Here is a 12,305-nt window from a genome sequence, read left to right on the forward strand (position 1 = left end):
TGAGCCTGTGTGTGTGTGTGTGTGTGTGTGTGTGTGTAATGTATAAAGTCTGTGCAGTGTGTGCATTCACAGTACAACAGCATGATGTAATACTGTACGCTGCATCAGAACTGGTGTTTGTGTGTCTGATCATTATTTACCAGGTGCACTTCAATCCTCAGGCGTGGTTTGTTACTGGCACAGAATAGTCCTGGTGGGGGGGGGGGGGGGGTGGAGCGAGGGGGGGGGGTAGGGGGGGGGGGTCAAACTGACTGCCTCCTCCTTCACTCTCTCCTTGTCTCACTAACAGCCTTGCTTCATTCCTCCCTCCACCACCTCTTACACCCGTCCTCCATCATCTTCTTCCTGAAACCATGCCTCCACCCTTCTTCGTCATACTGCCTCCACCTCCCTCTCTCCCTCCCCACCTCAGCCCTGTGGCTTGACCTCCTCCGCCGCAGTGCTTAATGGGCTCTGGCCTCGGGCTCCAAGTGGGTTTCATGCGGGTCCAGAGCGGCGTGAGCGGTGGAGATGCAGTCCATGAATCCACTGAGTCCAAACTGCGGTCGACGGGATTTTGCACGGAGCGCGACGAAGCACGTTCAGCAGAAATGAGTCACGGCGCAATAAATCATATTACTGAGGAGACGGATTGCTTATTTAACAGTTATTACGGAGATAAACGAGCAAATGAAAGTATATAAAATGCCTAATTAGAGACTGCGCAGCACCAGGATGCTCAAGCCAATGCAGACAGTGTGGAGGACGCTCTGCAGGGAGCAACACGCAGCATGAGCACACACACACACACACACACACACACACACACACACACACACACACACACACACACACACACACACACACACACACGTTTCCATCACGACAAAACCGTCTGGTAATCAGTTGAACGCAGTGTGCAGTCAGCTGGTCGTCGCATCGGCAGCCATCTTGCTGTGGCCGTGACCAGCTGATGAATCACAACACTCAAAGAGCCCTCCCTCCTGAATGAAGAGCAAACACTTTGTTCTCTCTGTCTCTCTCTCTCTCTCTCTCTCTCTCTCTCTCTCTCTCTCTCTCACGAGGCTTTGAAGGCCTCGCCGTTCGCGCTGCGTTTTCTCGCTTCATCCGTCGTGGACCCGGCGGCCGCAGGGCGGCGTGGATCGGGCCCTCGCGACCTCGCCGGCGGGCTGGCTGTTGTTTCTCTGCGCTCCAGTCAGGTGGCATGAGGGTCGTTAAAGGAAGGCGATGACAACGACAACAGAGGTGTTTTTCTTGCTTCCTAAATCATTCCCCTTAAAAAAAACAGCGGAAAACTGCCTCAGAGGACCGGACTCTGACACGCACTCACCTTGACTCACCCACAGCGGACCTATTAATGTCAACGCTGTTGTTTTTCCTTCTGCAGACCAGTGGAGGTAAAGAGAGGTGTTGCTTTAGGGCTGTGTGACTGTGTCCTCCTCCTTTACTCCATCAGTTACACATCTTTCTGTCCTCATAGTGTCTCTTCTTTTTATGCGTGTTACGTCGATTGTACATTTTTGAATGCAAAAACAAAATAAATCTGTTTTTGTTCAGTCCCTGCGAGCGTGAAACTCGATAAAGTGGGAGCGGTCAGGTCAGCGTGGGTTCAAACAGCCAGTCCCCTCAACGCAGACCCTGATTGGGGTGATGAGGGGCAGCACCGCCCGCCTGCAGGGCCGCGACCCCCACCGCGGGGCGAGGGGCGGGGCGAGGGGCGGGGCCAGATCCAGCCCCCCAGGTGGAGGGAGCAGGATTCATGTCCAACCCCCCCCCCTCCAGCCCTGGGACCCTGCGTCCAGCTCCTCCAGCAGAAAATAAATAAATATAGCCCGGCCCGCGTCACCCAGATGACTTCTGACAGGTTTAGTTAATTTTGAAGCCAAGTAGCAAAACAAAACATTACGCCAGCGCGCGGGGCCCGGGCCGCCTTTAATTGCTTTTCCGATGAGCTCATGACTCCAAGGTGTCCTGGAGCGAGCCGCGCGGCCGACAGGTGTTCTGCTGGTGTGTGTGTGTGTGTGTGTGTGTGTGTGTGTGTGAGAGCTGTTGACACCGCTGAATAAAGGGGCGGGTAAGTGCGTCTGAACATGTTTCTATTTGTATCCATTTGCTTGTGCGTGCAAACAGACACTGACTCACACACACACACACACACACACACACACGCACGCTGGTGCTCCCCCTGCTGTGCCGTGACCCCGGCGGGCCCCGGAGGGGGGGGGGGGGGGGTTGATGCCTCTGCAGGCGCCCGAGGGCTCAGGAAGGACACGGCGGGTTTTGACTGGAAACAGATCCCGACCCGACGGAAAAGCTGCTCTCACTCCGGAGCCTGATCGACTCTCCTCACTGGACGCCGGCAATGTGCATCTGTGCGTTTTCAGAGAATCTGAGTGTGTGTGTGTGGGGGGGGGGGGCTGCAGCCTGCAGCTGACGGGCTGGACCCATGGACCCACATCGAGATGAGAGACTACTGCTGTGGTGCTGGAACGATAACGAAGGGAAAAGGCCGACGCAGAGAAAGACGAAGCGACGGAAGCAAAGAAACACCTGAAGACACACAAACCCAGACTCACATTCAGAGAGAGATCCAGAACATGAACACAGAGAACATATAACACAGGGGATGATGAGAAAGTCTTTTTTTCTTTCCCTAATCTCCATGATAAGTGACTCGGCCTCAGTCTCTGGCCGTGGCTCTCTGTGATTTATGGGACGGCTGCAGTGAGCCTCCATACATGCAAAGTCCTGTGAACCGGATCCATCGCACGCGGCCAAGTCTGGATGAGCAGCAGGAGCATGCGAGTGCTTGCGTGTGTGCGTCTACATTACATGCATGTTGAAAGATTTCACCGGGTGATTATGGATGGGCTGGCCGGGCTGCAGCTCGTCCTCAGAGAGGCTCCGTCTTCACCATGCGCTGGGGTTCAGGTGACTCATGGTGGCCGTGAGGAGTCCAGACAAAAGCCCTGCAGAGCTTTGCATGGCGCTCACCTGGGTATGCATGGACACATACAGCCAAACACGACTTCTGAACCACTGGCACCTCTGAGTGTGATCGAGGCCACGAGGCGACGTGAACGCAGCGCACATCGGTTTCTTAAACCTGCTGAACGTTCGTCTTCCCTCTCCGGCAGCGACGCACTGCTGCTTGGTTTGTTTTTTCACCCGGAGCCTCCACTCCACACACCTTCCTTGGACCGTCGCTGTCAGACTTTTAGCCGTACAGGCTTCTGCAACACTGACTTGCTGCTCCGTCACTGCAGTGTCAAAGCTTTGAATAAGGTGAGTAAAGCTCCCTGCTGGCCAGTTTGTGATCTTGTTGGACTGCAGTTTGGTAATAAAGCTTTAAATAAGGTGAAATGGAGCGCTCCCTAAATACTTCACCAGGTCAGAATGAACCAGTGCACATCCCTCAGTAGTACAGAGCAGCATGAGGCCAGATGGGGGCTGAACAGCAGCTCTGTGGAGATCCCTGTGTGGATGAGAGGCTCAGCAGCCAAACACATCGGCCTTCTGGTTGATTGCTCGCTTTCATAAATCCACATGACTTCTCCTGGTGTTGAAAAGACAAGCAGACAGTGCCTCTGCTGGAAGCCCCAGAGCCCTGATGTGGACTATAACAGCAGTTATCTCTCCCTCCCCACAGATATGCCCACAGAAACGCTCTATTCCTGTCCCCCTCGCTTCAAATCACACCAAAGGAAACCACTCAAAGTCACGACCGAGTGTGACCTGGCCCTTGTCAGCGAGATAGCCGGCCTTCTCAATGGGAGACAAAACAGACCGGGCCCTGATTGCATTAATGCATCATTACCGTATCCATCATGGACGTACAGCGCTCTGAATGAACTCCACGAGGAGCCCGGTGCAACGCAAGAGAAACAGGAGAGACACTTCTGAGCTCATTAAAATAAACAGACTTCTGCTTCTGCTGCTACTTTCCCACAGACGGATTGGGTTTTGCATGGTTACCTTGAGAAGTCCTTATCGCTGCTATCAGTCAGCTGGCTCATGGGCTTTCTCTGCGGTTCAAGCTGAGTTCTCCCAGTGTGTGACGGCGGAGGGGGAGCCAAGCTAGTTAATGTCTGTCATTAGCCGGGTTCCTTCCAAGCCTTTTATATTAATTACACTGGAGCAAATGCAAATGGCAAAATGTGAGGTTTATTTGATATTGCAATCATGTTTCATATACACTTGAGGCTAAACGCGTCCAGAGGTTCTGCCGTTACAAAGGCAGAGGGATACTTTGTCAAATGGAGCTGGCTCTTTTATGACGCTGCGCTGCTGCAGATGCAGGAGGCCTGCTGCACGTCTCCTCACTGTCATCCATGTTGACATTTTATGAATGTTTTTATTGTCTGACCGCTTTAAAGTTTGACATATTTGACTCTTTGTAGAAAGGAGCTTTTATTCTTTGTTTTGTTTCTCTCTCCGGGTCACCTTGGAAACTCCAGCTCTCTTTGATGTGGCTTCCCAAAACCGATCTGATATAATTTACGCAACATTTCAAAAGAGGCTTTGGAGGTTCAAAAATGTTCGTCAAACATGAATCCACTATGCCCCATATAACTGACATATTGGTTATTACATCTTTGTGGTGGTCTCGTGACCATCAAACGGTGCTTTACTGTGGGTGCGTTCTCTTTTTCACATCAAGCTCTTTACGAATAAACGACACGGAAATGTGAAAAACCTGCCTGTGAATCTCGCCTGAAGCTTTTATTGTGAAAGGTTCAGAAGGAAGGATCCGGTCTCGTTGCCCTTGTTGAGACTCAGAGTATTGAAGCTTTCCGTCGGTTGGGACCAGGAAGCCGCTCCGTGTGGTTGTTTTGTAAACGTCGGCCCGAGTAAACCATGAATGTAGTGCAAAGGTCGAGCTTTATGCAGACGATGCTGCTGTGTTGCAGCGTGAAGGTCCTCAGGGCAACAACAGCAGATCAGAAAGATATGTAGTGTGAATCTCAGGGAACGAGTGGAAGGTAGTATTGCATCTCCCCTCCCTTCACGCATATCTCCTGCTGATTGTGTTTTGCAATCTATTTTTATTTCATGACCAGATATCGTGCCGTCTAGTCGCCTCTCCTCTCGGTCTGCATCCACAGGGTGACCAGCTCCATGCTCCAGCTGTGTTTTGCAATGAAACATCCAGATGCTGGTCTTCTCCAGTCGTCCCCGCCGGCGCTCTCCACTTCTGGAGAGCACGCGGGACGACTGAGGACGAGATCCTGTCTTCAATTACCTCCGAGTCTCTGCACCTCTCTGCAGAACCTCTCTCCTCTGCGCCTTGTGTCAGCTCGCCGGGCTCAGTAATGATCTCAGTGACAGATCAAAGTCCTCTGGCTGAGACTCGGGGTCAGTCGAGAAGCCAGGACGGCTTCACAGAAGGATTTGACGTTTGCACGGCAACATGCAAGGGATCTGTCCTTTGGTCTGTCAGTGCTCTGCATCTATCTGTCTACCGGTCTGGCTGCTGTCCAGTGAGTCTCTGTGAAGCCAGTGAAGTTCACTTTCTCTTCCAGAGCTGGCCATGCTGAAGGTGATAAGCGGTCACTGATGAGGCTTTTTTTGCACCGTGCTCCTCAGAGGCCAATAAAAGAGCGCAGCCAGCTTTACAATGTTTTTTCCCCTGGATGCTCAGTGCGTTACTGCTCATGTTAGCTACCGGCTTCTTATATTGGGTCCAAAGAAAACGGAGCTGCTGCTGCTGCCAGAAAATGGTGGAGGGGGAAAAAACATAATTTTCTGTACACCAGAGGATTTCTTCCTTGGAAAACCTTGGACGTGTTGAGAAAAGTTCTCGTAAAAGTCTTCAGGATCCATAGAGGGAATTAGTATTTTCTTATAACTAGTGAGAGTGTAATAAAATAAATGTAATTAAAGCACTTGATTGTGGTTTTAAAGGGCTGTTTTCACAGAGGGAACTCTGGTGGTGCAGTGAGTCTCTGCAAACATCCTACTGAGGGTTGCGTTACTAAACATAACACACAGGGTCATGTTCAGTCTGCATTAACCTGGATAACTGTCACTGCGTCTCACATTCACATCTCTGCAAACTCAACCATCAGGAATATGTGCGACGTGGGGACATGTTTCACGTGAAAGGTAGCACCTCTTCTGCTGCTATCCATCTCTCCTCAGCTCAGTTTCACAGTACGTGACTCTCGCTCACTTCCTCCTCCTCGCCCTCCTCCTCCTCCTCCTCCTCCTCCTCCTCCTCCTCTCGCTTGCCACAGTAGATCCAAGATTACTCCTCTAAAGACAAAGCCTTAAGTGGTCGCACATTTCAACCATTTAGCAATTTGGCCTAATGGTTTCAGGATGAGCCGTGTTCGCCGCGACGCCGGGACGAAGGGATGGAGAGGGATGGAAGGGGTGTTTGAGCGCAGGGAAACACTCGCTCTGATTGGCTGGGATCCCCCGATGCAGCGAGGGGGTCAGCGCGGTGTCAACGCTGAGAGGGATGAGCTGAAGCGGAGATGGGATGACGAGAAGTGAACAATCAGAAGACGGAGAAACACACGCCAAGAAATGCTGGAACAGCAGAGCGAGCGATGGTACGAGGCTGCTTCAGACTCTGAGCGAGAGGCCAGTCAGAGCCGCCCGGTGGATCAGGACCGACAGCAGGAGCTTGGTGCTTCGTCAGCTAACCCAGAACGTTCACGCCAGCATGAAACCCTGAGTTTAAAGCAACAGATAAGCATGATGTGTGTGTGAGCTTCAGAGGAAGAGCTCCTCTTCATCTCTGGCCTGTCATTAGTCCCTGTTGACTGAAGCTGAACGCTCCTCATGACAGCAGAGTAAAGCCCATGAGCGCCTCTTGTTCTTGGTAGGACGTCACTCATGTCCGCACGCACACTGATGATAAAGAAAGAGGTGTTTATACCCATCAGAGCTGTATTTAATGCAGTCACACAACACCGACACACACACACAGTTGCGTGGGCCACCTGCGACACGGGACGTCCAGACGGCCATCAGCTGCCCTCTGCATTAACACAGCGCAGATGAGTCAGCTACTCTAAACACACTTGAAACCGCTCCCTCGACTTGGCTTATTACGAGCAGGACGGATGGGGAGGAGAGGGAGATGGGGAGGGCGATAGGGAGGACGAAGGGAGGAGGAGGGAGGGAGGGAAGGCGGGGCAAATGCATGGGGATAGGGAGGAAGCACGAGAAGCCTTTGAAGGTACAGAAGCAGCAGCTGCCAGAGATGCTGCGCCTCCTTCAACCTCTAATCTGAGAGTTACCATCAGGACACGTCCAGAGGGGAGAAGACCTACGCCCGTGGTCAAGTTGTCTCTCTCCTGCTGTCCAATAAAACATGATTAGTGTGTTTGAAAGCACACGGAGTCCTGAAAACGTTCATCTGAAGACATGAAGACACTGTGCTGACGCACACTGTTCATCTCCCAACACCGCTGCCCCGCCCCTCACACAGCAAGCCCTCTCGCCTCCTTTCAGACGTCTGATGAGGAAAACAGGGAGATGACATATTTGGTCATCCCAAAGTGATCCAAAAAAGCCCAACATAAATGTCTCCGAGTGCGCGTCCCACCACCAGCTTGAGAATACGTGTCCCCAGTCATGTGAAGGAATGTGATGGCAGAGAGCCGCTGGACACGCGGTATAGCTTATCGTGATTAATCATTTGGAATCGTCCAAACTCAGTCTTTCAGCGAGGCTTTCGATTTGGGAGAAGCATACTTCAGTACGGTGATAATGACTTGGCAGCGTCCGCCACTCGTGACGCCGGCAACCGGCAGCCAGAGCAGGAAACATCTGAACCATAGTTGGTCAATGATGTGTGCAGTGGCATTACGTAAACCTCCACACGGTGCAGGAATGTAGCCCAGCTCCTGGCCTCCAATGCGCACCGTTCACCCCGCGGACCAGACTCCACAAGGAAAACAGGTCCAGATACCAGAAACCGTGTTGTTGCACGAGCCGCCGACTCAAAATAATCACGAAGCACTTCATCCGGCCGAGCTCGTGGCTGCGTGCTCGTGTTCAGATGTGCTTGCAGGCCTGATAAGCTAATACAGAGAGTAATGTCAACAGGGCCTGTATATATATCATGGTTTCATGGCTTTGGCCTGTGTTCACACTGCACTCTGAACGCTCTCATTTAACCTGCAGCAGCGCTACCAGGGCTCTGATGCAGGTGAAGCAGCGCATGAGATGTGGATTCTGAGCTTCATGAACACGGTGGCTGAACTTTTAATCATGCGAGGGAGGAGGGGGCCGGTGGGAGCTAATCTCTAGTGGCTATTAGCATCGGGAAGCCGTCCTTTCATCTGCAGCTCTTGTATATGCTGCGAGGGGAAGAGAGTGGTGCTCGGACTGCCTGTGTTTACTGCCTGTTTATCTAAGTGGGCATGTGGGGGCCGGGGGCCACGGCGGGTCAAACCTCACACAGCGAGACGAGTCCAGGACCCCCGGAGGACCACTAAAAGTGATGAGGTTTTACAACTACTGCTTGACTACTGCTGCGGCCGCCCGCCCGCACACACACACACACACACACACACACACACACACACACACACACACACACACACACACACACGCGTTTGTAGTAACAGACTGACGTACGCACACCCCTGACTCACAGTGATGAGAGTTTATTACTACTGTGTTGAGGCTAAGTGCCCCTGAGGGCAGGAAGACGGGTTGAGGGTTCCTGTGGACCTTCAGGCCCTCAAGGCAACCAGAGGGAGCACTGAGGGCCTGCACACAGGATCCTAACTTAGGTCTGCTGCGTTCCCTTTGTGCACCGCCACCGAGTTACACTGACAGAATTCATAAGGCAGCAACCTCGAGATGAAACGTGAAGCAAACGGTAAACAAATGGACGACCTGGACGGCGCTTTTCTAGACACTGAGCCGGGGATCGAACCACCGATCACCTGATTGAAGGACGACTCTGCTTCACTACTCAGCCACAGTCGCCTCACTGAAGTAAAGCTGCATTCTCTCTCCTGACCACCAGGGGGCGACTCCTCTGGTTGTATAGAAGTCTATGCTTCATGTGTTGAAGCTGCATTCTCTCTCCTGACCACCAGGGGGCAACTCCTCTGGTTGTATAGAAGTCTATGCTTCATGTGTTAAAGCTGCATTCTCTCTCCTGACCACCAGGCGGCGACTCCTCTGGTTGTATAGAAGTCTATGCTTCATGTGTTAAAGCTGCATTCTCTCTCCTGACCACCAGGGGGCGACTCCTCTGGTTGTATAGAAGTCTATGCTAAAACGTTTAACAATGAGTGCGTACACTTCTTACATACAGAGTACAGGTCTACCTACATGTATTTTATGATGTCATGGACAACATGCCATGGTAAAAACATTGAGAATGTGTTAAAGATGAATTTCAGAAAGCAGCAACTTATCCTGACCATCTGAGCACAAGCTGTTACAGCGATATGTTGCATCGTCAGCACGTCCATGAGAGAGGGTTCCTTCATGGGCGTCCCGCTGCCACCTGTGTGATCTCCATCTTTAGCCCCTCGGCTGCACAGAGGACTGCTTTGTGCCGACCGAGGCGGCGCGAGGCTGAGAAAGCTGCTGGCGAGCAGCAAATCAAAGAGAAGCCGTCTGGTTTGTTTTCTCACGGTACAGGGCCGAGTGGAAAAAAAACGACCAAATAAAATAAACCTTTAATTTGACTGAAATTGGAGGCAACAAGCGCTGCTGTAAGAAAAAGGCTGTGAAGTGTGATTTCTTGCGGTTTGGGTTAATCCTGATTGAGGAGCCCCTGAGTTGAAATGTCAGCAATATGAGACTAAAACAAAAATAATTACATCCAGGGTTAATGAACACAACTGCCCGAGGCCTGGGGAACTGGAGAGGACAGGGAGGGGGAGGAAGGGGGAGGAGGGGGAGGAAGAGAATGAGAGTACTCTGAAGAACACGATGAAGGCCCTCGTTCCTCAAACACACCGGGTCAAAAGCACAGCCCCTGATTGGTCTTCATCCAGCAGCTCCACCACTCAGCCCCTTTTGGGAGAACAATCCATTGTACGCGGACCGGCTGGCTTCGGGTCCACGGGCCATCCATCTGGGCCGTGGCTACGCCCTGGGCACGGCCTCCCCTCAAGGCTAATGGCGTGCATGGCTACAGGATGAAGCATGACAGCAGCATGCCTCCCTCCTCACTGCTACCACGCCGCCTCCAGGCTTTCATCTTCGCTGTTATGTCTACACACACTATCTCAGCTGTGCAGGGAGCTGCCCATTACAATAACACTGTGCTAGGAGGCACCTGCACCTCGCACTGCTGTGTGTGTGTGTGTGTGTGTGTGTGTGTGTGTGTGTGTGTGTGTGTGTGTGTGTGTGTGTGTGTGTGTGTGTGTGTGCACGTCGAGTCTGACGAGTAATGAGTGCAGCTTGGTCGGTAGATATTCAAGTATGAACTGTTTGTCTTTGCATGTGAGCAGTACGCAACCTGAAGACAGTTAATGTTTTGGTGTAAAGTTATCCAAACTAAAGTTGATTATTGATTAATGAAACCAGGTTTGCTGGATTTAACAGGATGTTCATTAAAGAATGTTTCAATACTGGTAGAATGTTTTAGGCCTCTGGGAAAATTAGCGCAGACTAACCATTAACAGCATCTTCCATCTCAACGCTGCCCCCAACGTCGACCCTGCTCCTCCTTTTGATCTCACACACAGAGCTTTGGAGCTGCATCTCGCATGCGATGCAATCAGGGTGACAAACTGTGCAGGAGACAGACAGAGTGTGAACAGCTCAACGGCCTCTCGGTAGCTCCTGCTGCAGTTGGCGTCTGCAGGAAGACATTTCAGACGACCTCTCGCAGACAAAGCGGTGCTGCTGTTGCTGCTGTGCTAAGTGGAGCAGCATGACGGGCGTCTGAACGTTCACGTAAACAGTCTCAACACCGAGGATGTGAGCGAGCCCACCGAAGCCCAGGTCCAATTAAAAACATTAAAATGTCATTTTTGGACAATTGGACAGAAACGTGATGAAGTACTTAACCCTCCTGAACGCGTGCAGCTCTGCACATCCAGTGTGTTTGTGTTGCTCCAGGACACTGCGCCTCGGTGCGCCTCGCCCTGCGCGCTCTGAGAGCCGGTGTGCAGCTGCTTGAGGGGGATGCGTTCAGGCAGAGCGCCCCACAGAAACAACAACAACCCACATCAAAGGAGTTCCACTGGAGGAACGTGATTATCAAGCTTCATCCTCTGAGGCTGCGAGTCCTCCCTCCGCCAAAGCATCGCTCACTGGCACGGGGAGGGAGACGAGAGGATGATTTGCTAAATACAAGCTGACCACAGGCTGATCCCTTACTCATGTCTTCCTTTTGTTTGTCTTTCGTCTTTTCACCATCTCTTTTTTTCAGTCGAACTACCTCAAAGCTCTGTAGTGTAAATGCTCACGTAGGTACACTCACAGGGACACGCACAGACAGCCGCACACATGCATTCAGTCACTCGTCCATGCATGTGGTCCTGCAGGTCTCACTGCGACCTCCTGAACGCATGTCAAACACAGTGAACTGCTGGCGACACACTGCTGACGCTCCCAGGGTGCGTGCTGCCTCTCACGCCGTCCAATCAGAGCAGAGGTACATCGTGAACTGCATTATTTCTTCAGCATTACGGGGTATTTGTTCAGGCTCCAGTGTTTCAGGTTTAAAGTATAACGTTGCATTCGTCATTCTTCGCAAACTCGTTCGGCGTCCATTGGCAACTTAACGAGCTAAGCCTCTCCGGAAGCCGGCTGAAACCATGATCTGAGCGTCAGGATTGTCTTACTTTCACTGTAAGTAAATGGGCTGATATAATGGTGGTGATGATATGCTTTTGGGAGCCCGGGCCTTGGGCTGGGCGCAGCCAGTCATCTCTTTGAGCTCCAGAGGAGTAATAAAGACCAGACAACAGGCTCAAACCAACAGGATCTCTTCTTCCAAAGCCCAGGGGACGGTCAACAAGGATCCGCGGCGCATTACCTAACTTTAAAGGCTCGCGTCCAGCTCGTGTTTTGGTTGCTGCGAGGTCGGGACCCCGAGACAGTGTTGGATCGGACCGGAGATAGTGTTGCAAAATAGAAAGTTCTGCCTCAGAAAAGCATCCAAGACGTGGACCTGACCCGCGTGATGCGACGTGCCTGGCTCAAAGGCTCCCTGAGGGGTTTGAGGCCTCTGTGAGCACCAGAGAGACAGGTCCATTATGATTATTTACCTTTTTTCAGTGGAAATCATGTATTGTGGTACACAATGACGTCGTCAAAGCTGATAACAGCAGGCAATAATAAAAACAAGCCAACAGGTTAGAAATAACTTG

The 12,305-nt window shown here is 51.8% G+C and overlaps 1 protein-coding gene across 1 annotated transcript in view; it reads right to left on the bottom strand.

The window, feature by feature from the left end:
* The window catches only part of LOC137780855 (intermembrane lipid transfer protein VPS13B-like), a 297,025-nt gene that overhangs the window by 175,202 nt on the left and 109,518 nt on the right, over window positions 1–12,305 (bottom strand). The window lies entirely within an intron of this gene.

The sequence above is a fragment of the Clinocottus analis genome, unplaced genomic scaffold, assembly GCF_023055335.1.
Source record: "Clinocottus analis isolate CAN_PGR_092001 unplaced genomic scaffold, fCliAna1.0.p SCAF_9, whole genome shotgun sequence".
Lineage (NCBI taxonomy): Eukaryota > Metazoa > Chordata > Actinopteri > Perciformes > Cottidae > Clinocottus > Clinocottus analis.